The following is a 23,636-nucleotide window of genomic DNA, read 5'->3' on the forward strand; positions in this document are numbered from 1 at the left end:
GAACTGCCTCTGGAAGCAAAGTTGGCACAATAACTGTTCGTCCAGAACTTCATGAAATGGGTTTCCATGGCCGAGCAGCTGCACACAAGCCTAAGATCACCAGGTGCAATGCCAGACGTCGACTGGAGTGGTGTAAGCTTGCCACAATTGGACTCAGGAGCAGTGGAAACGCGTTCTCTGGACTGATGAATCACGCTTCGCCATCTGGCAGTCCGACAGACGAATCTGAGGTTGGCTGTGCCAGGAAAACGCTACCTGGCCGAATGCATAGTGCCAACTGTAAAGTTTGGTGGAGGAGGAATAATAGTCTGGGGCTGTTTTTCATGGTTTGTGCTAGGCCCGTTAGTTCCAGTGAAGGGAAATCTTAACGCTACAGCATACAATGACATTCTAGATGATTATGTGCTTCCAACTTTGTGGCAACAGTTTGGGGAAGGACATTTCCTTTTTCAGCATGACATTGCCCCCATGCACAAAGTGAGGTCCATACAGAAATGGTTTGTCGAGATTGGTGTGAAAGAACTTGACTGGCCTGCACCGAGCCCTTACCTCAAACCCATCGAACATCTTTGGGATGAATTGGAACGCCGACTGGTAGCCTGGCCTGATCACCCATCAGTGCCCGACCTCACTAATGCTCTTGTGGCTGAATGGAATCAAGTCACCACAGCAATGTTCCAACATCTAGTGGAAAGCCTTCTCAGAAGAGTGGAGGCAGTTATAGCAGGAAAGTGGGGATCAACTCCATATTAGTGCCTATGATTTTGGAATGAGATGTTCGACGAGCAGGTTTCCACATACTTTTGGTCATGCAGTGTAAATTTAGATGAACTCAATGAGCATTTACAGTTCTATTCAACCGGGTATAACTCTCTGGTCTTCAGACACTATACGGCACAGACCGCAGAATATAGTTACACACATAATGCCAATTCATCTTATTTAACTAATTTCAGATGTTGCTGCTGGTGATGTAAGTATGAAAGTGGGTGCACATTGATCATGATGATACCGTAGATCTAGAGGTAAACCCATATAGCTCCTACAGTGCTTTAGCTGCACACCCAGGGGAGGTAATTAGAAAAGAGGGCATTGTACAGTTGAAGTCGGAAGTTTACATACACCTTAGCCAAATACATTTAAACTCAGTTTTTCACAATTCCTGACATTTAATCATTGTAAAAATTCCCTGTCTTAGGTCAGTTAGGATCAGCATTTTATTTTAAGAATGTGAAATGGCAGAATAATAGTCTAGAGAATGATTTATTTCAGCTTTAATTTCTTTCATAACATTCCAAGTGGGTCAGATGTTTACATACATGCAATTAGTATTTGGTAGCATTGCCTTTAAATTGTTTAACTTGGGTCAAACGTTTCAGGTAGCCTCCCACAAGCTTCCCACAATAAGTTGGGTGAATTTTGGCCCATTCCTCTTGACAGAGCTGGTGTAACTGAATCAGGTTTGTAGGCCTCTTTGCTCGCACACACTTTTTCAGTTCTGCCCACAAATTTTCTATAGGATTGAGGTCAGGGCTTTGTGATGGCCAATACCTTAAATGTCCAATACCTTAAATGTCCTTAAGCCATTTTGGCACAACTTTGGAAGTATGCTTGGGGTCATTGTCCATTTGGAAGACCCGTTTGCGACCAAGCTTTATCTTCCTGACTGATGTCTCGAGATGTTGCTTCAATATATCCACATTATTTTCCTTTCTCATGATGCCATCTATTTTGTGAAGTGCACAAAGACCCTCCTGCAGCAAAGCACCCCCACGACATGATGCTGCCACCCCCGTGCTTCACGGTTGGGATGGTGTTCTTCGGCTTGCAAGACTCCCCCTTTTTCCTCCAAACATAACGATGGTCATTATGGCCAAACAGTCCTATTTTTGTTTCATCAGACCAGAGGACATTTCTCCAAGAAGTACGATCTTTGTCCCCATGTGCAGTTGCAAACCGTAGTCTGTCTTTTTTTATGGCGGTTTTGGAGCAGTGGCTTCTGCAGCAAAGCACACCTTGCTGAACGGCTTTTCAGGTTATGTCGATATAGGACTCGTTTTACTGTGGATATAGTAGATACTTTTGTACCTGTTTCCTCCAGTATCTTCACAAGGTCCTTTGCTGTTGTTCTGGGATTGATTTGCACTTTTCACACCAAAGTATGTTCATCTCTAGGAGACAGAACGCGTCTCCTTCCTGAGCGGTATGACGGCTGCGTGGTCCCATGGTGTTTATACTTGCATACTATTGTTTGTACAGATGAACGTGATACCTTCAGGCATTTGAAAATTTCTCTCAGGGATGAACCAGACTTGTGGAGGTCTACAATTTGTTTTCTGAGGTCTTGGCTGATTTCTTTGGATTTTCCCATGATGTCAAGCAAATAGGGACTGAGTTTGAAGGTAGGCCTTGAAATACATCCTCAGGTACACCTCCAATTGACTCAAAGGATGTCAATTAGCCTATCAGAAGCTTCTAAAGCCATGACATCCTTTTCTGGAATTTTCCAAGCTGTTTAAAGGCACAGTCAACTTAGTGCATGTAAACTTCTGACCCACTGGAATTGTGATACAATTAATTATAAGTGAAATAATCTGTCTGTAAACAAGTTGGAAAAATTACTTGCATCATGCTCAAAGTAGATGTCTTAACCTACTTGCAAAAACTATAGTTTGTTAACAAGAAATGTGTGGAGTGGTTGAGAAACGAGTTTTAATGACTCCAACCTAAGTGTATGTAAACTTCCGACTTCAACTGTATCTCCCTGGCAACTGTAAATTAGCAAGGATTACCAGCTGTATGACACAGTATGTTCTCTTCATTGTAAAGCCCCAAGCCTAGTGTAATGAGGTCATAAACAAACCTTGTGGTTATTCTCTGATCCTGACGTGTTGTCAGGGTAATAGTATAATGGGCCATTTACACGTACAAATCGCTCATTAACCCAGTATAAAAAGTGATGCTTAGGGTGAGGTTTGTCTGTTAAAGGGGTGGGGTCTATCAAGATGTGGAGCAAAATAATTTTTTTCTTCTTCTTTTGTCTTGTTCTTTTTAGAGTTTTGAAAATAATGGCACACTTACCATCTGTTTTGCAAAATGATGCTTTTAATCTGCAGTACCAGTCAAAAGTTTGGACACACCAATTTAAATTCAAGAGCAGGTCCTCAGAACACCAATTAAGAAACACTCTTCAGACTGAAAAAAACACGTCAGGCTTACAAGGTGAAAGCCAAATGGAAAATGACAACTAATGCAGAAGAGAAATAAGCTTTTATGTGCCCTGACTGCTGAGAATCTCCCCTTGGCTTTTGAAAGACAATGATAACCTAAACCGTGTCCTGGTTCATTCTCTAAACTTGCATTTAATATACATTCACAATGTCAGGGTCCCTAAGCTGTAGACCCCCACACAGACACTGATTGATATGGGATTTTGTTGGGCACACACCGATTTAAATCTACAGGGGTGGCACGCACAGGTTCGCAAACAGTATAAAACAGACATTACATCAAATATGACTTGAAATATGTCAGCTCAAGTGTTAAACCAACATAAGCGGATTCGACAAAGGCACTCGGCTATATATCATGAACGGTTACTGTCAAAAAACCATGTCAAACATACAGTACCAGTCAAATGTTTGGACACACCTACTCATTCAAGGGTTTTTCTTTATTTTTTACTGTTTTCTACATTGTAGAATAATAGTGAAGACACCAAAACTATGAAATAACACATATGGAATCAAGTAGTAACCAAATTTTATATTTGAGATTCTTCAAAGTAGCCACCCTTTGCCTTGATGACAGCTTTATGAGGTAGTCACCTGGAATGCATTTCAATTAATCCTTGTGTTGTCTTAAGCGTCAAAAACGACCCTCCACTATGTTTAACAGCAGAGAAAACCCCCTAAATTATATTTTTTCAACTTGAAATTTCATGACTTTTCCTTGAGTGACCCCAACATTAGAAAAAGTGAAAAATGTCCATGAAAGCTGTACACAAGCAGGGTACAAAGATTGTCTTATGGTCATTTTTGACCCGGCAGTTATAAAATCACACACACACACACACACACACACACGATGAGAAATTGAGATTGTGTGCTATTGTTTGAACTCAGACAAAACTAAAACTTTGTTGTGCGTGAGCAGCATCTCTCCTCCACGACACCACATGACTCAAGTTCACAGACAATTTTTTCTTTTTTTAATCTGACAAAATAAACAACATTTCAGACAAAATAAACATTTCTTGAAAGCATTGTTTAGTAATTAAGAAGAAATCCCCCAATTTGAAAGACAGACATTTTTTAACAACCACGGCAGGATGGCAGCACAAAATGTCATAAGGATGACCCCAGGGCCATCCTTATGCAGTTGCCCATGCCCAGGACATCTCCTCAACATTCTACATGTTCATCACACCAGCCATCAAAAATAATCATCCTGGACTTAAACCACAACAAAGTAGGAGTGGACAACCTGGACAAGGTGATTGGAACTTACAGCTTCAGGAGGATGACTGCCCGCTGGCCCCTGGTCATCTTCCATAACATCACTGATGTGTCCTCATAAAATGCCTTCATGATATGGAACAAGATCAACCCTACCTGGATGCCTGATAAGCAGAACAAGAGGAATGTGTTCCTGGAGCAGCTGGAGCACTTGTAACCCCATACATTCAAAGAAGGGAGCACCTCCCCCGCACAGGAGCCTCTGCAGTGCTTCCGAAAGCTGTTCAGGGGGCTGAATCTTGTCCTGATCCACCTGAGGCTGCAGCTGGGGCAGGCAAGAGGAGGAGATGCCAATTCTGCCCCCCAAAGAAGGACTGTAAAACAAATACTATGTGTCTGCACACATGAGAAATACATCTGCGAAGTCCATGCACACACATAATTAGAGTTGATTGATTTATGTTCTTCACGTTTTTGTTTTGTATCTATCTTATTTTATTCTTATTTAATTATTGTTATTGTTTATACACCTTGTGGGTGGGGACAATGGTTAAAAAATGGGAGAAGACTAGTATTTTGTAGTTGAATTCCTCATTGTACAGTATATAATAAGAATATATCACTATGCTGCCAAAAAATGTCATGACTGTTATTGTTTCCCTTCAATAAAATGCATGCAAAACTATTTTCTGCACATTTCTGCTACTTTCTTAGTTTGGGATGAGTTGGACTGCAGAGTGAAGGAAAAGCAGCCAACAAGTGCTCAGCATATGTGGGAACTCCTTCAAGACTGTTGGAAAAGCATTCTACGAGAAGCTGGTTGAGAGAATGTCAAGAGTGTGCAAAGCTGTCCTCAAGGCAAAAGGTGGTTACTTTCAAAATATATATACACTTTTTTGGTTACTACAGGATTCCATATGTGTTATTTCAAAGTTTTGATGTCTTCACTATTATTCTACAATGTAGAAAATAGTAAAAATAAAGACAATCCCTTGAATGAGTAGGTGTGTCCAAACTTTTGACTTGTACTGGATGTACTGTATGACATGGTTTTCTGACAGCAACTGTTCATGATATATAGCCAAGTGCCTTTGTCGAATCCGCTTATGTTGGTTTGACACTTGAGCAGACATATTTCAAGTCATCTTTGATGTAATGTCTGTTTTATACTGTTTGTGAAACCGTGTGTGCCACCTCTTTAGATTTAAATCGGTGTGTGCCCAATAAAATCCCATATCAATCAGTGTCTGTGTCGGGGGCTGCAGCTTAGGGACTCTGCCATTGTGAATGTATATTAAATGCAGGTTTAGAGAATGAACCGGGACTTAGTTTAGGTTATTGTCTTTCAAAAGCAGAGGGGAGATTCTCAGCAGTCAGGGCACATAAAAGCCTTATTTCTCTTCTGCATTAGTTGTCATTTTCCATTTGGCTTTCACCTTGTAAGCCTGACATCTTTTTTTCAGTCTGAAGAGTGTTTCTAAGTTGGTGTTCTGAGGGTCTGCTCTTGAATATAAATTCTTATGGTCCTTTAATTCTCCCTCTTTCTCTCTTTTTCTGAAGGAGGTAGCCTTTTCCTCTCATTAAAATCTATTTATCTGGAGAAATCAGCTGGGGTGTTTTCCTGTTGTTCAAATGGATGATTTATTCCATTATTTCCACAATTACGTTAGCAGTTATAAATAATTTACTAATCATATTCACTGCGTGTGTGTGCGCGTGTGTGTGCGTGTGCGTGTGCGCGCGCGTGTGTGTGTGTACTCAGGTGAATGCTTTGACCTTCAGTGTTTTCGTTTGTCAAATATATTTACTTGTAGGAAGCGATCATTGAATAAACACTGTGAGATTATTCTGCCACGAGCACTTTTCATACGTCTCCCTGTTTTCTAGTTGGGGTTGGGATTGTAATAATCAAAATCGCATGACACAAAGGCACATTCTGTGGAGAACACAGAGGAGACAAGATATTACAGCCCCTCAGTTATATGTAATAGATACAGTTATATGTAATAGATACAGTTGTATTTAATAGATACAGTTGTATTTAATAGATACAGTTGTATTTAATAGATACAGTTATATAATAGATACAGTACATTGAGTCCTTGATGCCTTATCTTATGCAGATCCACCCGGTGATGCTGTCAGTGGAAATGTGCCAATCACCTCTCGTTCAGTCTCTCGTCACTCGTTTGCACAGAGTGATACATGAAGCAAATAGAATGACAAGTTAGACTGAAATGCTGTGTCTATATCCCTGATTGCGAGTTATCAGAAAATGAGATGTCTAAAGAATGAACACAAAGTGAATTGCTAAATATACCTAGAAGTACCCTTCCATGTAGACATCAAAGTATTGTGACCAATAGTTTGTAACCAAATTACTGTTGTGAATGCTACAGGAATGGTACATTGTTGAGATGAGGCAGATGTTGTTAAGATGAGGCAGAAGACTTTTGACAACTATCTTGTCAGTTGTGTTAGTGTATAAACCCTCCCAGGCTCTAAGGGGTCCCCTGGAGAAAGCATTAGCACAGATACTGCCTCTGAGCAGTGAGTTGGCGATAAACCTACACTGTGGGGCTCACAAATGGTTTATGCCAACTATTGTGCGACAACTGTTTTTCAACACAGGCTGTCAGCAATGGTTACTAATAAGTTTGAACTAACATTGATTGCTTCGGTCTTGCGAGTGACGAAAAATGTAACAATGAAAACCGATTTGCTGAGGAAAACCCTCACCAGGCAAACAAACACATGGTATGTGTGCATTTGCAATTGGATTGTCATATTTTTCTCCTTTTTTGGTTGTGGAAAAAAACTCAAACCTATACAGTATACAGGCCTACACTATCGCTCAACTGAATCAAGAGGAATGAATTTAGTCTCGGTTTTGTCTTTCTCTCTTGTCAGCAAACTGTCTTGGAGGATGGCTGATTAGCATCTTTCCACAGTTAAAGATTTGGCTTGCTCTAACCTGTTATGGATAGGGGGCAGTATTTTCACGGCCGGATAAAAAATGTACCCGATTTAATCTGATTATTACTCCTGCCCAGAAACTAGAATATGCATATAATTATTAGCTTTGGATAGAAAACACTCCAAAGTTTCTAAAACTGTTTGAATGGTGTCTGTGAGTATAACAGAACTCATTTGGCAGGCCAAAACCTGAGAAGATTCTGTACAGGAAGTACCCTGTCTGACCATTTCTTGGCCTTCTTGATCATCTCTATCCAAAACAGGGGATTTCTGCTGTAACGTGACACTTCCTACGGCTCCCATAGGCTCTCAGAAGGCGGCAAAAAGCTGAATGGTGGCTTTGCAGGCCCTGGCTGAAAAACACTAGCGCATTTTGATAGTGGTCGATCAGAGAACAGAGACTGGAGGCGTGTGCACGAGGCGACCCCATGTTTTTATTTTCTCTGTCTTTGAACTAAAACAGGGTTTCCCGGTCGGAATATTATCGCTTTTTTATGAGAAAAATAGCATAAAAATTGATTATTAACAGCGGTTGACATGCTTCGAAGTACGGTAATGGAATATTTAGAATTTTTTTGTCACGAAACGCGTCGGGCGCGTAACCCTTCGTCACCCTTGGATAGTGTCTTGAACGCACGAACAAAACGCCGCTATTTGGATATAACTATGGATTATTTTGAACCAAACCAACATTGAAGTAGAAGTCCTGGGAGTGCATTCTGACGAAGAACAGCAAAGGTAATCAAACTTTTCTAATAGTAAATCTGACTTTGGTGAGGGTCAAACTTGGTGGGTGTCAAAATAGCTAGCCTGTGATGGCGAGCTATCTACTCAGAATATTGCAAAATGTGCTTTCATCCGAAAAGCTATTTTAAAATCGGACATAGCGAGTGCATAAATGAGTTCTGTATCTATAATTCTTAAAATAATTGTTATGTTTTTTGTGAACGTTTATCGTGAGTAATTTAGTAAATTCACCGGAAGTGTTCGGTGGGAATGCTAGTTCTGAACGTCACATGCTAATGTAAAAAGCTGGTTTTTGATATAAATATGAACTTGATTGAACAAAACATGCATGTATTGTATAACATAATGTCCTAGGCGTGTCATCTGATGAAGATCATCAAAGGTTAGTGCTGCATTTAGCTGTGGTTTTGTTTTTTGTGACATTATATGCTAGCTTGAAAAATGGGTGTCTGATTATTTCTGGCTGGGTACTCTGCTGACATAATCTAATGTTTTGCATTCGTTCTAAAGCCTTTTTGAAATCGCACAGTGTGGTTAGATAAAGGAGAGTCTTGTCTTTAAAATGGTGTAAAATAGTAATATGTTTGAAAAATTGAAGTTTTGGGATTTTTGAGGAATTTGTAATTCGCGCCGCGCCTATCATTGGATATTGAAGCAGGTGTTCCGCTAGCGGAACGTCTAGATGTAAGAGGCTAAGGAATATACATTTATTACACAATCACATCATACTTATTTTACCACAAATTGTATTTGGGTATAGCCATATTCATTTGCACATTCTTAATCAACTTTCCACGCTCAATTTGAAATACAAATGTATTTGCCTGTGATAAACCACCAAATAACAATACAATTAAATTGCTTCTGTCCTGCTATCCCTTTCCTATTGTTAGTGACTATCATTATAATTATCCCTTTCCAGTAACACAGAGGAGCTATCTATTTTAAAGTGCATTTGGCTGTATCTAGTTAGGCCCAAATGTGTGTTGCTGAAACATTGAAGGATATGCACTGCACATTTCTCAACCTTCTGTTACAATTATTCCTTTATTCCAATATACATGAGTGAAAATCTGGTGGGCCTCAACAAAAACAATGTTATGGAATCTTGAAAGGATGTGCTTTGGAGCCCTTGTGCTTAGTCCTGGATAAGGATTCCTTGAATCAATGAGACGTCAGGCAAACTTTAATTCACGGTTTGATGAAAGGCTGGCACAGACCTAGCTGGCACATTTCTGAACGTGTTATTGAATATGCATATTTCAGCGATAAGGGATTTGTTCAGCTCCTATTCCTATCATGGGAAAAGCACATATGATCATTTAAATAATTTAAATTAAAAACCACAGGTGCAGTCATCCATTGCAGACACTCAAAACAACTGTTACTTTTTTTTCTGAATTCTACCACAATCTGCTCTGACCAGTACAACAGCACCTATTTCTAGACAAAAAAAACATTGTCAGTTCATTACTCATGGTTGTGCTTTCAAAATTAGTTGGTGCTCAATTAATTTAAACCTGCATTTTATGCAGTAACTTTTTTTAACCATGCTCACATCAAAGGAGAGAATGGTTTTGTGTAAACACCTACTCAAACTATCAGATAAGCCTAGATTTCCCTCACAGATACATGTAGATGCTTTCATTTTGTATGCATGTGAAGACAATAGTTTTTAAACAAACAATGGCGGGTTTGATTAAAATCCAGCTGCTGTCTGCTAGTGTTGAATAATTCTTACATGGAACATTTCTTTAGGACTCTCCATTGGTAAAGTCAGCCATATTATTGTGGTCTACATCATATAGCATAATACCTTCAAACCAAAGGCATTGCCTTTGTCCCACCTTCTGGAATCAATGCACCATGAAATGCAGTTATGTCTCACTCCATCTCTTCTGGTTTTATGTTTCGTGGAACATAAAATCCCTGTGATGTTTGCTAAGGTGTGACAGAATTGAAAACAGGAGGATAGGATGATAACACAGAACAGATAACAGCAAATGTGTTGGGCTGCTTCAAAAGGCTGGGCTAAAGCACACTGATGTCTGGTCAGAGAGACGTGGGACACTGAAGCCCAGATTCACCCAGAGTATGTACAGTATGTACAGTATGTATATTATTTTACTGCTCTATGGATGTAATTTACTATTATGTATTGATTTTTGCCTTACTTTTCTCTTTCTTTCTTTTTTTATTATTCTTTTTTCTCTCTTTATGTGATACGCAATGCAGAGAACACCGGAAGAATGATCATTTAATTACCATAGTGAATTATTGTAATGTTTGTGTCATTAATCCCATAAGGGATGGGTTGCCAATTGGCGATTTGACACAAAAATAACATTTAATTCATTCATTCACTAGTTCTGAGAGAATGTTTCCCTAAACACTGGTCTAAGATTAGCTTTAACCACCATAGCCCTATACCTGACTATTTATGTAAGTCTTCTATCAACCAGTCTTTTGAGGGGTTTGCACAGAGGATATGTGAACATCCTCTTGCCCAAGTGTTCACTGAGTTGGAAAAGAGATGAATATCCTGTTTGGGATAGGGGGCAGTATTGAGAATTTTGGAAAAAATATGTGCCCATTTTTAACTGCCTCCTACACCAACTCAGAAGCTAGAATATGCATATTATTGTTCAGGTTTGGATAGAAAACACTCTGAATTTTCTAAAACTGTTTGAATGGTGTCTTTGAGTATAACAGAACTCCTATGGCAGGCAAAAACCTGACAAGGTTTCAAGCAGGAAGTACCCTGTCTGACAAGGAGTCGTGCGTCTTGCATCTGTTTATTGAAAAGGAAGGATCTTAGCTGTAACGTGACAATTCCCAGGGCTCCGATAGGCTCTCAGAGCCCGGGAAATAACTGAAGGTTGACGAGGGAGCCTCAGGCTGAAACACATTATCGGCTTTGGCAAGTGGCGGCTCAGAGGACCTTTGAATGAGGCGCGTGCACGATTCGCTCCTGAGGAGAAATTTAATTCGTCTGTTTAGGCTCAATGCATATTCCCGGTCGGAATATTATCACTTATCTACGAGATAAATGGCATAAAAATTGGTTTTAAACAGCGGTTGACATGCTTCGAAGTACGGTAATGGAATATTTAGACATTTTTGTCACGCCAAATGCGCCATGCGCGACACCGTGATGAAGCATTCTGATAGTGTCTAGAACTCACGAACAAAACGTCGCTGTTTGGATATAACGATGGATTATTTGGGACCAAACCAACATTTGTTATTGAAGTAGAAGTCCTGGCAGTGTATTCTGACGAAGAACAAGCAAGGTAAGAACATTTTTCTTATAGGAAATGTGATTTTGGTGGAGGCTGACCTGGGTGGGTATCTAAATAGCTAGCCCTGTGATGCCGGGCTATGTACTTAGATTATTGCAAAATGTGCTTCATCCGAAAAGCTATTTTAAAATCGGACATATCGAGTGCATAGAGGAGTAATGTATCTATAATTCTTAAAATAATTGTTATGCTTTTTGTGAACGTTTATCGTGAGTAATTTAGCAAACTGTTAGTAAATTCCCCGGAAGTTTGCGGGGGTTATGCTTTTTCTGAACGTCACATGCTAATGTAAAAAGCTGTTTTTTGATATAAATATGAACTTGATTGAACAGACATGCATGTATTGTATAACACAATGTCCTAGGTGTGTCATCTGATGAAGATCATAAAAGGTTAGTGCTGCATTTAGCTGTGGTTTGGGTTTATGTGACATGATATGCTAGCTTGAAAAATGGGTGTCTTGATTATTTCTGGCTGGGCACTCTGCTGACATAATCTAATGTTTTGCTTTCGTTGTAAAGCCTTTTTGAAATCGGACAGTGGGGTTAGATTAACGAGATTCTTGTCTTTAAATAGCTGTAAAATAGTCATATGTTTGAGAAATTGAAGTAATAGTATTTCTAACGATTCAAAAATCGCGCCACTGGATTTCAGTGGCTGTTACGTAGGTGGGACGAGTTCGTCCCACATGCGCCAGAGAGGATATAGAGAGGGACCAGCTCTGTTTGACAAGAGTATCATTCTAGTACAGCACCCTCATGGTCATGAACAAAGACGTTACACATAGACTGAAATGCTGTTATAATCTAAATTCAGCAACAGTATACTGAAGGGGTGCCAGCTTACTGACATAACAGATGTTTGTTCCAAAATACTGTAAATTGAAAGTTTGCCTTTTTTCTGTATGGTTTTGTCAAAATAAGACATTAATTTTGGACTTGGCTTGTCTAAAAGTAAAAGAGAGCATTGTTCTGTAACTCCTTTGTAAATGCTAGCACCTTTTTTGATTCCTATAGTCTGTTTGTTACTTCTATTCAAAATGGCGAGCCTTTGTTCTTTGGAGTTTGAGCCAAACATCATTTATCAGAAATGTGTCTCTTTAATGTCTTGTCCCAGGGGACTGGTCCACTAGTTCCCCCTCCCACATTCCAATTAATCAGGCCTCTATGAGCTGTTAATTGCATAGTGATCAGCAAATTGACATCTCTGAACAGTTGAAAGCAGTTTGTAGTCGGAGGACTTTCACAAATGAGTTAACAAAATAGTTTTCTTCAGCATATCTCTCAGCTCTCTCAGATAATCCAGTGTTCTTTGATCAGTGCTTTTATATTTTGTCTTGAATTGTATCAGATAAGACCTCAATTAAACTTGACTGTTAAAAGTGTACACTCTTTGAAAAAATTATTCAAAAAGGGTTCTTCGGTTGTCTCCATAGGATAACCCTTTTTTAGTTCCAGGTAGAACCCCTTTTGGTTCCAGGTAGAACCCCTTTTAGTTCCAGGTCAAACTATTTTGGGTTCCATATAGAACCCTCTGTGTAAAGGGTTCTACGTGGAACCAAAAATGGTTCTTCAAAGGGTTATCCTATGGGGACAGCCGAAGAACCCTTTTAGGTTATAGATTTTTTCCTTATTAGTGTAAGGGGGCACCATGTAATGTACGGGATCGTTCAACATAAGTGATACCTCTTACAACTACAATTGAGACGAGTATCTCAGTGTTAGAGATGTGGTGTAGACACAACTATAGCAACAGTTTATTCACTATAGCATACTGTGGGTTTGTGTTCATGAATCAAACACTGTCAGAGATGATCATAACACTGATGTTTTTGACTTCGCAGCTGTTAAAAATAATGAGGATGTGATTCAAGATTATTCATTATAACAACAGATTTACACAAATTACATCTATTTTAGGAGTTATCCATTTGAATACCATGACGTATAGAAACTGGACTGAATAACTTACAGAACAAAAATACCTTTTAGTTTTTTTTTTCTTCAAACTGATGCATATATTTGTCAAAGATGTGTCCCTCAACCTCTCTTAAACCTGTCTCATTCTCGCTGAAAAACATTCATGTTTTCAAGATTTATGCACTCTAGCCATTAACACTAGAGCGGCTGGGCCTCGACAGATCCCCCTTCAAGCTAATGAGCAGTTATTCTGACTGCAACTTTCTAACAGTGTAATTAATATATTTCATATATGCTTTCACAAAAATAATCATTTAGTTATGTTTATGAAGCCCTTGGGGAACATTAAAATATATATATATATATTTTACAACACAATAGCATTTTGATTCATTTATGTTACTGTAGGCTATATGTAAAAACTAAAAACAAACTAAAAACACCAACATTCAAGTGTTAAATCGTTTTTATTTCTGGAGTGACATTGTTACAACTATGAAACAGAAAACATATGTGTTGGAACACAGTAACAGCTTCTTTTCATAAGGACAAAATAAAATACAAATATCCCAACCACCAAGACGCACAGTCAAGACACGCGGTCAAATGGTGAAAACGTCAGTAGCCTAAACATCATTTAATGTGCCAAGTGGCCTTGATAAATAGTGCAACTCAGCACAAAAGCAATAATGCCATTAGGAAAAATATAAGTGTCGATATGACAGCTGTCAAAAATAGTAAATTATTGTCAGCTCGTGCTTGTGTGTGTCTTCACGTAATGGCACCAGTTGGATTTCATTTAGCCGTTATCCCTTGTCCTAACAGTTGACACAATTTTCGTAATTTTCACTTGCTTTGACACACTTTGTCATACCTTTGTTTGGTTGTAGTGAGCAATAGTCTCTGGTTTTGTCTTTATTGTTCCCCTTCGTCTTGTCATTCTTCAGCACTGTTGTATGGATGTGCAGGTGCCTTATTTTGGCAGTGGGAGGGAGCTCCCGACTCACTTTGCTCATGGTGCCGGCCAGACTTGTTTTCTTTGCATGCTTGTTCGCCAATGACAGTGAAGTGAAGAAATTGTCCATGGTGACATTTCTCCCCTTGTCAACTTAAGGTTCCACAAGCCTCATCACCACATTCTCCGACACTCGCTCACCTGCTGCCCGATGTGGATATTTTCCCAGATATTCAAAGCCGTTCAGCATGTACAACTATGCAGAAACTCACTGTGTAGCCTACTTCAAGTAGGCCAGAGTAGACTGATACAACTGCTTTAATTCGCTGGACTGATATAGGGTACATACCATTTTAAGATTAGAATTAGAATGGATCAATACAATAGAATGCTGCACTGTTCTTCATTCACAATTGGTGATTACATAATTACGCATTGTTCGCTTCCCCTCGCTCATTAACTCCCCCTTTCTCTCCCCATCATACTTTACTTAATTTATTTAATCTATTCTTATATGTGTGACATTCTTTCGGTATAGTTTAGATTTAGTTTCGAGGCAATTATCGGGGTGATTATCAACTGGTCACTGCAATTTCAACTGTCACAAGAAGGAGTGGATCAGGCCCTAGTGTTGCCAACTCCTCAGTAAGGAAAGTAGCTATCGGCGGTCGTAAAAGTCGCTAGAAGTCGCTAAATCACGTCATCGCCTAATTTGCATAATTGACCATGTGTATCTAATTGTGATGGACGCTGTAAGAGAGAGGAATAACATCGTGGGAGAGACAAAAAGTGAGTAAAAAACACCCTAAAATGTTTAGAACTACAAATGAACTTTCTTCTGCCGATTCTTGTTTTTTTGTCGCAATTCCAACCCTCCTCCTTTATCCGGGCTGGGGACCAGCAAAAGTGACCCAAAAGAAACACGCTGGCAGAGTTACTTCGATTTTTTTTAGTTTTTTTTAGTTTAGTTTTTAACCTTACGGTCCACTTAGGAGCCTACAACAGTAAAACATAAAACAGTAAAACACACAGTAAACATTTTTTTTATACAATCTACATTAACAATCTAAATGGACCAAAAAGAGACAATAGAAAAAACTGTCAATGGCAATGTGAGAAAATGATGGTAACTAGTCTGGCCCTAATTCTTTTTTTTTTTTTCTTAGACCCCCCTCCACACACACACACAGGCAGTGCTGGCTCACAGAAAGAGTGGGTCATCGTCATTTTGGTCAAGGCTCTCTATGGCAGGTTCAGCAACTGAGGGAACTGACTTAAATGAGTAAGCAGCTGATGGGCCAAAAAGCTGCAAAACATTATCAGGCAGCTGGTGCTCATAGCAAGCCTCACCAGACAGCTTCAGTCCATATCGAATGTACAAGATGGAGTTAAGGGTCTGCAAAGACATCCGATTTCTAAGTTTGCTTTTTACGTTGTGATATCATTGCGTGATGACGTCATTACGTAAAACTGCGTCATTATGTAGAATACACAATAACGTTACTCAAATTGACTGGCCATCTCAGCGCAAAATATGATTTGACATTTGTTAGTTTAGATTTGTTTGTTTATTATCATTTTGATTGAGACATGTTGATTGATGTAAGTTCTTTTCGAGATCAAACATTTGTGACCAACTATAGTCATTGGGTTTGTCTCGAATGCATACTACTGCAGTCAGCCAACAATGATTTGCAATTTGCTGAAATTGCTACTGGCCTGCTGCTGGCCTGTGCACGAGCTGAGCGCCCGCTGCTGACATCACTCACAATGTACTTTTGCAGCCAGGCACGTGTGTTGTGACTGAGTGTGTGACACAGAATATCGTTTTTGTGTCATTTAGAGGGAAAATGAGTGCATTTTAGCGTTTGAGTCACTTTTCAAAAGCTAAAAGTTCCAAATAAATGTTTAAAAGTAGCCAGATTTGATGCTAGGTGCTGTTTGAAAAAAAAGTTGCCAGGGTCGTCTGAAAAGTTGCTAAATCTAGCAAGAAAATTGCTAAGTTGGCATCACTGGGCCCTATTGTTCGGAGGAGGGGCAGCTGGGGAAAACCATAAAACAATGACATGCCCTCCTAAAACTGGTTGTAACTCTTCTATTTGTGATATTACGATTCTAACACTGACAGTGTGTTATATAAACTTATTTAGGAAAAGTCAAAGGCGGAGGGGGGCATGATTTTAAAAAATGGCAGAGTAATAAAACAAAACAATTAATGAGCAGTCATCATTTCTGCTTTAGCGGTTCTAGTGTGTAATTAATTACCTTTGAGAGTGGGAGGTGAAAAATGTTTCATACATGCCACTACTGTTGACATGCTTGACAGTAATTCAGTTGTACAAGGCTGACCTGATGTCACTCCACTAAAACCCTCTGGACCGATTTAGGATCCCTTAGTCAAAGGGGTCAGGAGAAAATTACTTTATGTCACATTTTTTGCTAAAAGGAACTAGGCCAGAGCTGTACTCTACATGCACATTGTACTACCAGCTCTGACCGTTTATGAGGGGAAAGGCTAATCTTCTGCTGAAATTGTAGTTTCTGTGGCGAATATATTCAAGTACCTCTTCAATCAAATGTGACACCGAGTCATCTGTACCTGCTCTTAAGCTCTACATACTGTAGCAATCAATGGATCTTTGTTAAAGGAATATGATTCCAAGGGTTACTTTCAGCCCGATTTCTGCAGACTGAGCTCTTTCAGTAAGAGTAACTGCCTGAATGCAATGCCATTTGACTGTTTCTGCAAATTATTCAGTGATATTATAGATTCTTTAAATGAATAGGTTTCAAGTTAGGTAGACTTTTTAACTCGTAGTATTCATTAGAATACTTTTTATTTTGTAATGAAATGTAGTTTAATGTTTTGGGACTAGCACTTAGCATTGTTCTTCAGTTGTCAGCTTTTGTCATAATGACAAATACAGTACTTTCACCTGCATGATACATAAGTATATAAAAGAGAATGTATGGGCCCATTGTATTTTGATTAACAGTGCATGTGGCCCCTCAACCTCTTAAATGTAATGGCAAAATGTAGATTTCTGCCTAAATAGACTGCTATTCATGTGTAATTACATGATTCTGACATGCCAAAACTTGGTATATTTGGAAAGAAGACATCTGGGAGATTAGGAGGAAATGTTTAGAAGATAGGAAGGAGGTACGTAGTTCAGAACACACAAGATCAAGCACACACAAAATACATTTTTAAAAAAAAAAATTATTTTGAAAGTAATCTTTCATTGACATGCTATAAGTGTATTATTGATGCCCAGAGCTGGAAACACATCAGATGGCTTCCACAACATGTGAACAATATCAGAAAAAAATGGGATTGATAGACTTAACAACTAGAAATGGGAAGATGTTTTAGTAAGTGGGGTCAGGTGTCCCTAAACCTCTCCAAAGTGACATATATGTCTGTAAATTAGATAATTCCAGTGCTATTACGTATTTGCAATCCCTAAATGCTATTTGTTCAGTATAAAAACACAATTTCTACCATATCAACCTCTCTCAAACATTGTGGTGGTGTTATGGGGTATCCAGGGTACATTCAGTGTCCTTCAACCTCTCCAAAGTGTCCGAATGTGGTAATTGCACTGTTTTAGCATAATGGATGTGCCTAAAAGTTATTGTTCACTATAAAAACTAAATTTCTACAACACCAAACTCTCTCAAACATTGTTGTGGTGTCGGGGGACATACAGGGGATATCCATGTGTTTTCATCAGATTTGTCATGTGCAAAGATATAGTCACTCAGTGGACATTCAATGTTGCCATTAATTAAGTCATACATCATCAGATAACATTAGCAAATGGCTAGATTTGTACCTACCAACCTAAGGATTCATTTCATACCCCCAATGTATCTATAGCTCAAGCACAAACCAAATCGAATCTTACCTTGTAAGAAGTTTAATGTTTTGTGAAAACGTTGTGTAAAATGACTCTAGGGGCTGGTGATCAATAACGGTAGGTCAAATAAGACATCCTAATGGAGTCCCGGCTTTCGGTGTGAATCAACGTATTCCGTGTTTATGTCGTTTATGCTTCACGATGCTAACCGGAATGTAGGTAGCAGCCATCTTGAAATGAGATCATCGGCTCGACCTGCTCTTATACATGTGTATGCCCATATATGGTAGTAAGTCACACCAAATATTTTAAGGCACAGGTCAATAGGTAAGATACTCAGCTTTCCCGCAGACACCGTTCTCATACCAGACTGAATTGAAGAAAAATAGAAAAAAAATATGGGAGGAAGGACGTGTGTCTGTCTCTAAGCTAATGAAGTATGCCTCACCACATAGAGAAAGGCTATTTGGAATATGAACTGTGAAATGAATGCTCTGTCTGCTATTTCTATGAGGTATAATAGAAAGCGTCTGGAATTATTTTATATATGCCAATGCTTTTTCACCTAGTGTTATAGACCATACAGTACACCATCTGGGCTAACTGTCATAGACCAACCGGAATCATTTTCCTCTTCAAATAGGATGTCAATTGCTTTTTACAATGATAATCAAGTAGAGTTTTAATTGCACACTTGACTATAATGTGATTTGACAGATCATTGATCGGGAGAAGTGAGAGAGTATGTGTCAAAAGTAATTAGACAGTTTCAAATCAAAGTTTATTTGTCAAGTGTGCCGAATACAACAGGTGTAGACCTTACAGTGAAATGCTTAATTACAGTCCCTAACCAACAGTGCAATTTTTAAGTAAAAAATAGGTATTAGGTGAACAATAGATAAGTAAAGAAATACAAAAACAATGGTAAAAAGACAGTGAAAAATAACAGTAGCGAGGCTATATACAGAAGCGAGGCTATATACAGTAGCGAGGCTATAACAGTAGCGAGGCTATATACAGGCACCGGTTAGTCGGGCTAATTGAGGTAGTATGTACATGTAGGTATGGTTAAAGTGACTATGCATATATGATAAACAGAGAGTAGCAGCAGCGTAAAAGAGGGGTTGGGGGACAATGCAAATAGTCTGGGTAGCCATTTGATTACCTGTTCAGGAGTCTTATGGCTTGGGGGTAAACACTGTTGAGAAGCCTTTTGGTCCTAGACTTGGTGCTTCAGTACCGCTTGCTATGCGGTAGTAGAGAGAACAGTCTGTCACTGGGGTGGCTGGGGTCTTTGACAATTTTTAGGGCCTTCCTCAGACACCGCCTGATATAGAGGTCCTGGATGGCAGGCAGCTTAGCCTCAGTGATGTACTGGGCCTTATGCACTACCCTCTGTAGTGCCTTGTGGTCGGAGGCTGAGCAGTTGCCGTACCAGGCATTGATGCAACCAGTAAGGATACGTTCGATGTTGCAGCTGTAGAACCTTTTGAGGATCTGAGGACTAATTTCAAATCTTTTTAGTTTCGTGAGGGGGAATAGGCTTTGTCGGGCCCTCTTCACGACTGTCTTGGTGTGTTTGGTACATTCTAGTTTGTTGGAGATGTGTACACCAAGGAACTTGAAGCTCTAAACCTGCTCTACTACAGCCCTGTCGATGAGAATGGGGGCGTGCTCGGTCCTCCTTTTCCTGTAGTCCACAATCATCTCCTAAATCTAGGTTACGTTGAGGGATAGGTTGTTATTCTGGCACCACCCGGCCAGGTCTCTGACCTCCTCCCTATAGGCTGTCTCGTCATTGTCGGTGATCAGGCCTACCACTGTTGTACCGTCTGCAAACTTAATGATGGTGTTGGAGTCGTGCCTGCCACGCAATCGTGGGTGAACAGGGAGTACAGGAGGGGACTGAGCACGCACCCCTGAGGGGCTCCTGTGTTGAGGATCAGCGTGGCAGATGTGTTGCTACCTACCCTCACCACCTGGGGGCGGCCCGTCAGGAAGTCCAGGATCCAGTTGCAGAGGGAAGTGTTTAGTCCCAGGATCCTTAGCTTAGTGAAGAGCTTTGAGGGTACTATGGTGTTGAACACTGAGCTGTAGTCAATGAATAGTATTCTCACGTAGGACTTCCTTTTGTCCAGGTGGGAAAGGGCAGTGTTGAGTGCAATAGACATTGCATCATCTGTGGATCTGTTTGGGGGGGTATGCAAATTGGAGTGGGTCTAGGGTTTCTGGGAAAATGGTGTTGATATGAGCCATTACCATCCATTACCAGCCTCATGTCCGTAGCCAACTTCATGGCTACGGACATGAGTGCTACGGGTCTGTAGTCATTTAGGCAGGTTGCCTTAGTGTTCTTGGACACAGGGACTATGGTGGTCTGCTTGAAACATGTTGCTATTACAGACTTAATCAGGGACATGTTGAAAATGTCAGTGAAGACACCTGCCAGTTGGTCAGCACATGCCCGGAGCACACTAGTTAATTAGTCTAATCCGTCTGGCCCCGCGGCCTTGTGAATGTTGACCTGTTTAAAGGTCTTTCTCACGTCGGCTACGGAGAGCGTGATCACACAGTCGTCCGGAACAGCTGATGCTCTCATGCATGCCTCAGTGTTGCTTGCCTCAAAGCGAGCATAGAAGTGTTTTAGCACGTCTGGCTCGTAGGCTCATAGGCACGTCTGGTAGGCTTTTAGCACGATTCAATCTTAGCCCTGTATTGGCGCTTTGCCTGTTTGATGGTTCGTCGGAGGGCATAGCAGGATTTCTTGTAAACTTCCGGGTTAGAGTCCCGCACCTTGAAAGCGGCAGCTCTACCCTTTAGCTCAGTGCAAATGTCCATTGCTTCTGGTTGGGATATGTACGTACAGTCACTGTGGGGACGACGTCCTCGATGCACTTTTTGATAAAGCCAGTGACTGATGTGGTGTACTCCTCAATGCAATCGGAAAAATCCCGGAACATGTTCCAGTCTGTGATAGCAAAACAGCCTCGTAGTTCAGCATCTGCTTCATCTGACCACTTTTTTATTTTGTTTATTTTTTTATTTCACCTTTATTTAACCAGGTAGGCAAGTTGAGAACAAGTTCTCATTTACAATTGTGACCTGGCCAAGATAAAGCAAAGCAGTTCGACACATACAACAACACAGAGTTACACATGGAGTAAAAAAAACATACAGTCAATAATACAGTAGAAAAATAAGTCTATATACAATGTGAGCAAATGAGGTGAGATAAGGGAGGTAAAGGCAAAAAAGGACATGGTGGCAAAGTAAATACAATATATCAAGTAAAACACTGGAATGGTAGATTTGTAGTGGAATAAAGTGCAAAGTAGAAGTAATGGGGTGCAAAGGAGCAAAATAAATAAATACAGCTTCAGCGTGTGCTACAGGTGGGTGCTGCTAGGGTGACCAGTGAGCGGAGATAAGGGGGGACTTTACCTAGCAGGGTCTTGTAGATGACCTGGAGCCAGTGGGTTTGGCGACGAGTATGAAGCGAGGGCCAGCCAACGAGAGCGTACAGGTTGCAGTGGTGGGTAGTATATGGGGCTTGGTGACAAAATGGATGGCACTGTGATAGACTGCATCCAGTTTATTGAGTCGGGTATTGGAGGCTATTTTGTAAATGACATCGCCGAAGTCGAGGATCGGTAGGATGGTCAGTTTTACGAGGGTATGTTTGGCAGCATGAGTGAAGGATGCTTTGTTGCGAACTAGGAAGCCAATTCTAGATTTAACTTTGAATTGGAGATGTTTGATGTGAGTTTGGAAGGAGAGCTTACAGTCTAACCAGACACCTAGTTATTTGTAGTTGTCCACACATAAGTCAGAACCGTCCAGAGTAGTGATGCTGGATGGGCGGGCAGGTGCAGGCAGCGATCGGTTGAAGAGCATGCATTTAGTTTTACTTGTATTTAAGAGCAGTTGGAGGCCACGGAAGGAGTGTTGTATGGCATTGAAGCTCGTCTGGAGGGTTGTTAACACAGTGTCAAAAGAAGGGCCAGAAATATACAGAATTGTGTCGTCTGCGTAGAGGTGGATCAGAGACTCACCAGCAGCAAGAGCGACATCATTGATGTATACAGAGAAAAGAGTTGGCACAAGAATTGAACCCTGTGGCACCCCCATAGAAACTACCAGGGGCCCGGACAACAGGCCATCCGATTTGACACATTGAACTCTATCAGATAAGTAGTTGGTGAACCAGGCGAGGCAATCATTTGAGAAATCAAGGCTATTGAGTCTGCCGATGAGGATGTGGTGATTGACAGAGTCGAAAGCCTTGGCCAGGTCAATTAATACGGCAGCACAGTATTGTTTCTTACCGATGGCGGTTACGATATCGTTTAGGACCTTGAGCGTGGCTGAGGTGCACCCATGACCAGCTCTGAAACCAGATTGCATAGCGGAGAAGGTGCGGTGGGATTCGAATGGTCAGTAATCTGTTTGTTGACTTGGCTTTCGAAGACCTTAGAAAGGCAGGGTAGGATAGATATAGGTCTATAGCAGTTTGGGTCAAGAGTGTCCCCTCCTTTGAAGAGGGGGATGACAGCAGCTGCTTTCCAATCTTTTGGAATCTCAGACGACACGAAAAAGAGGTTGAACAGGCTAGTAATAATTTTAGAAATAAAGGGTCCAGATAGTCTAGCCTGGCTGATTTGTAGGGGTCCAGATTTTGCAGCTCTTTCAGAACATCAGCTGACTGGATTTGGGAGAAGGAGAAATGGGGAAGGCTTGGGCGAGTAGCTGTGGGGGGTGAAGTGCTGTTGACCAGGGTAGGGGTAGCCAGGTGGAAAGCATGGCCAGCCGTAGAAAAATGCTTATTGAAATTCTCAATTATAGTGGATTTATCAGAGGTGACAGAGTTTCCTATCCTCAGTGCAGTGGGCAGCTGGGAGGAGGTGTTCTTATTCTCCATGGGACATTACAGTGTCGCAGAACTTTTTTGAGTTTGTGTTGCAGGAAGCAAATTTCTGCTTGAAAAAGCTAGCCTTGGCTTTTCTAATTGCCTGTGTATATTGGTTTCTAACTTCCCTGAAAAGTTGCATATCACGGGGGCTGTTCGATGCTAATGCAGAATGCCACAGGATGTTTTTGTGTTGGTTAAGGGCAGTCAGGTCTGGAGAGAACCAAGGGCTATATCTGTTCCTTGTTCTAAATTTCTTGAATGGGGCATGCTTATTTAAGATGGTGAGGAAGGCATTTAAAAAAAATAACCAGGCATCCTCTACTTATGGGATGAGGTCAATATCCTTCCAGGATACCCGGGCCAGGTCGATTAGAAAGGCTTGCTCACTGAAATGTTTCAGGGAGCATTTGACAGTGATGACTGGAGGTCGTTTGACCGCTGACCCATTACGGATGCAGGCAATGAGGCAGTGATCGCTGAGATCTTGGTTGAAAATAGCAGAGGTGTA

General features: G+C 40.5%; 1 protein-coding gene across 2 annotated transcripts in view; it reads left to right on the forward strand.

Moving 5' to 3' along the window:
• Nucleotides 1–23,636, forward strand: part of LOC115163124 (limbic system-associated membrane protein) — a 1,234,562-nt gene that overhangs the window by 389,101 nt on the left and 821,825 nt on the right. The gene's annotated exons all lie outside the window — the stretch shown is intronic.

This window comes from Salmo trutta, chromosome 26, assembly GCF_901001165.1.
Source record: "Salmo trutta chromosome 26, fSalTru1.1, whole genome shotgun sequence".
In the NCBI taxonomy this organism is placed as follows: domain Eukaryota; kingdom Metazoa; phylum Chordata; class Actinopteri; order Salmoniformes; family Salmonidae; genus Salmo; species Salmo trutta.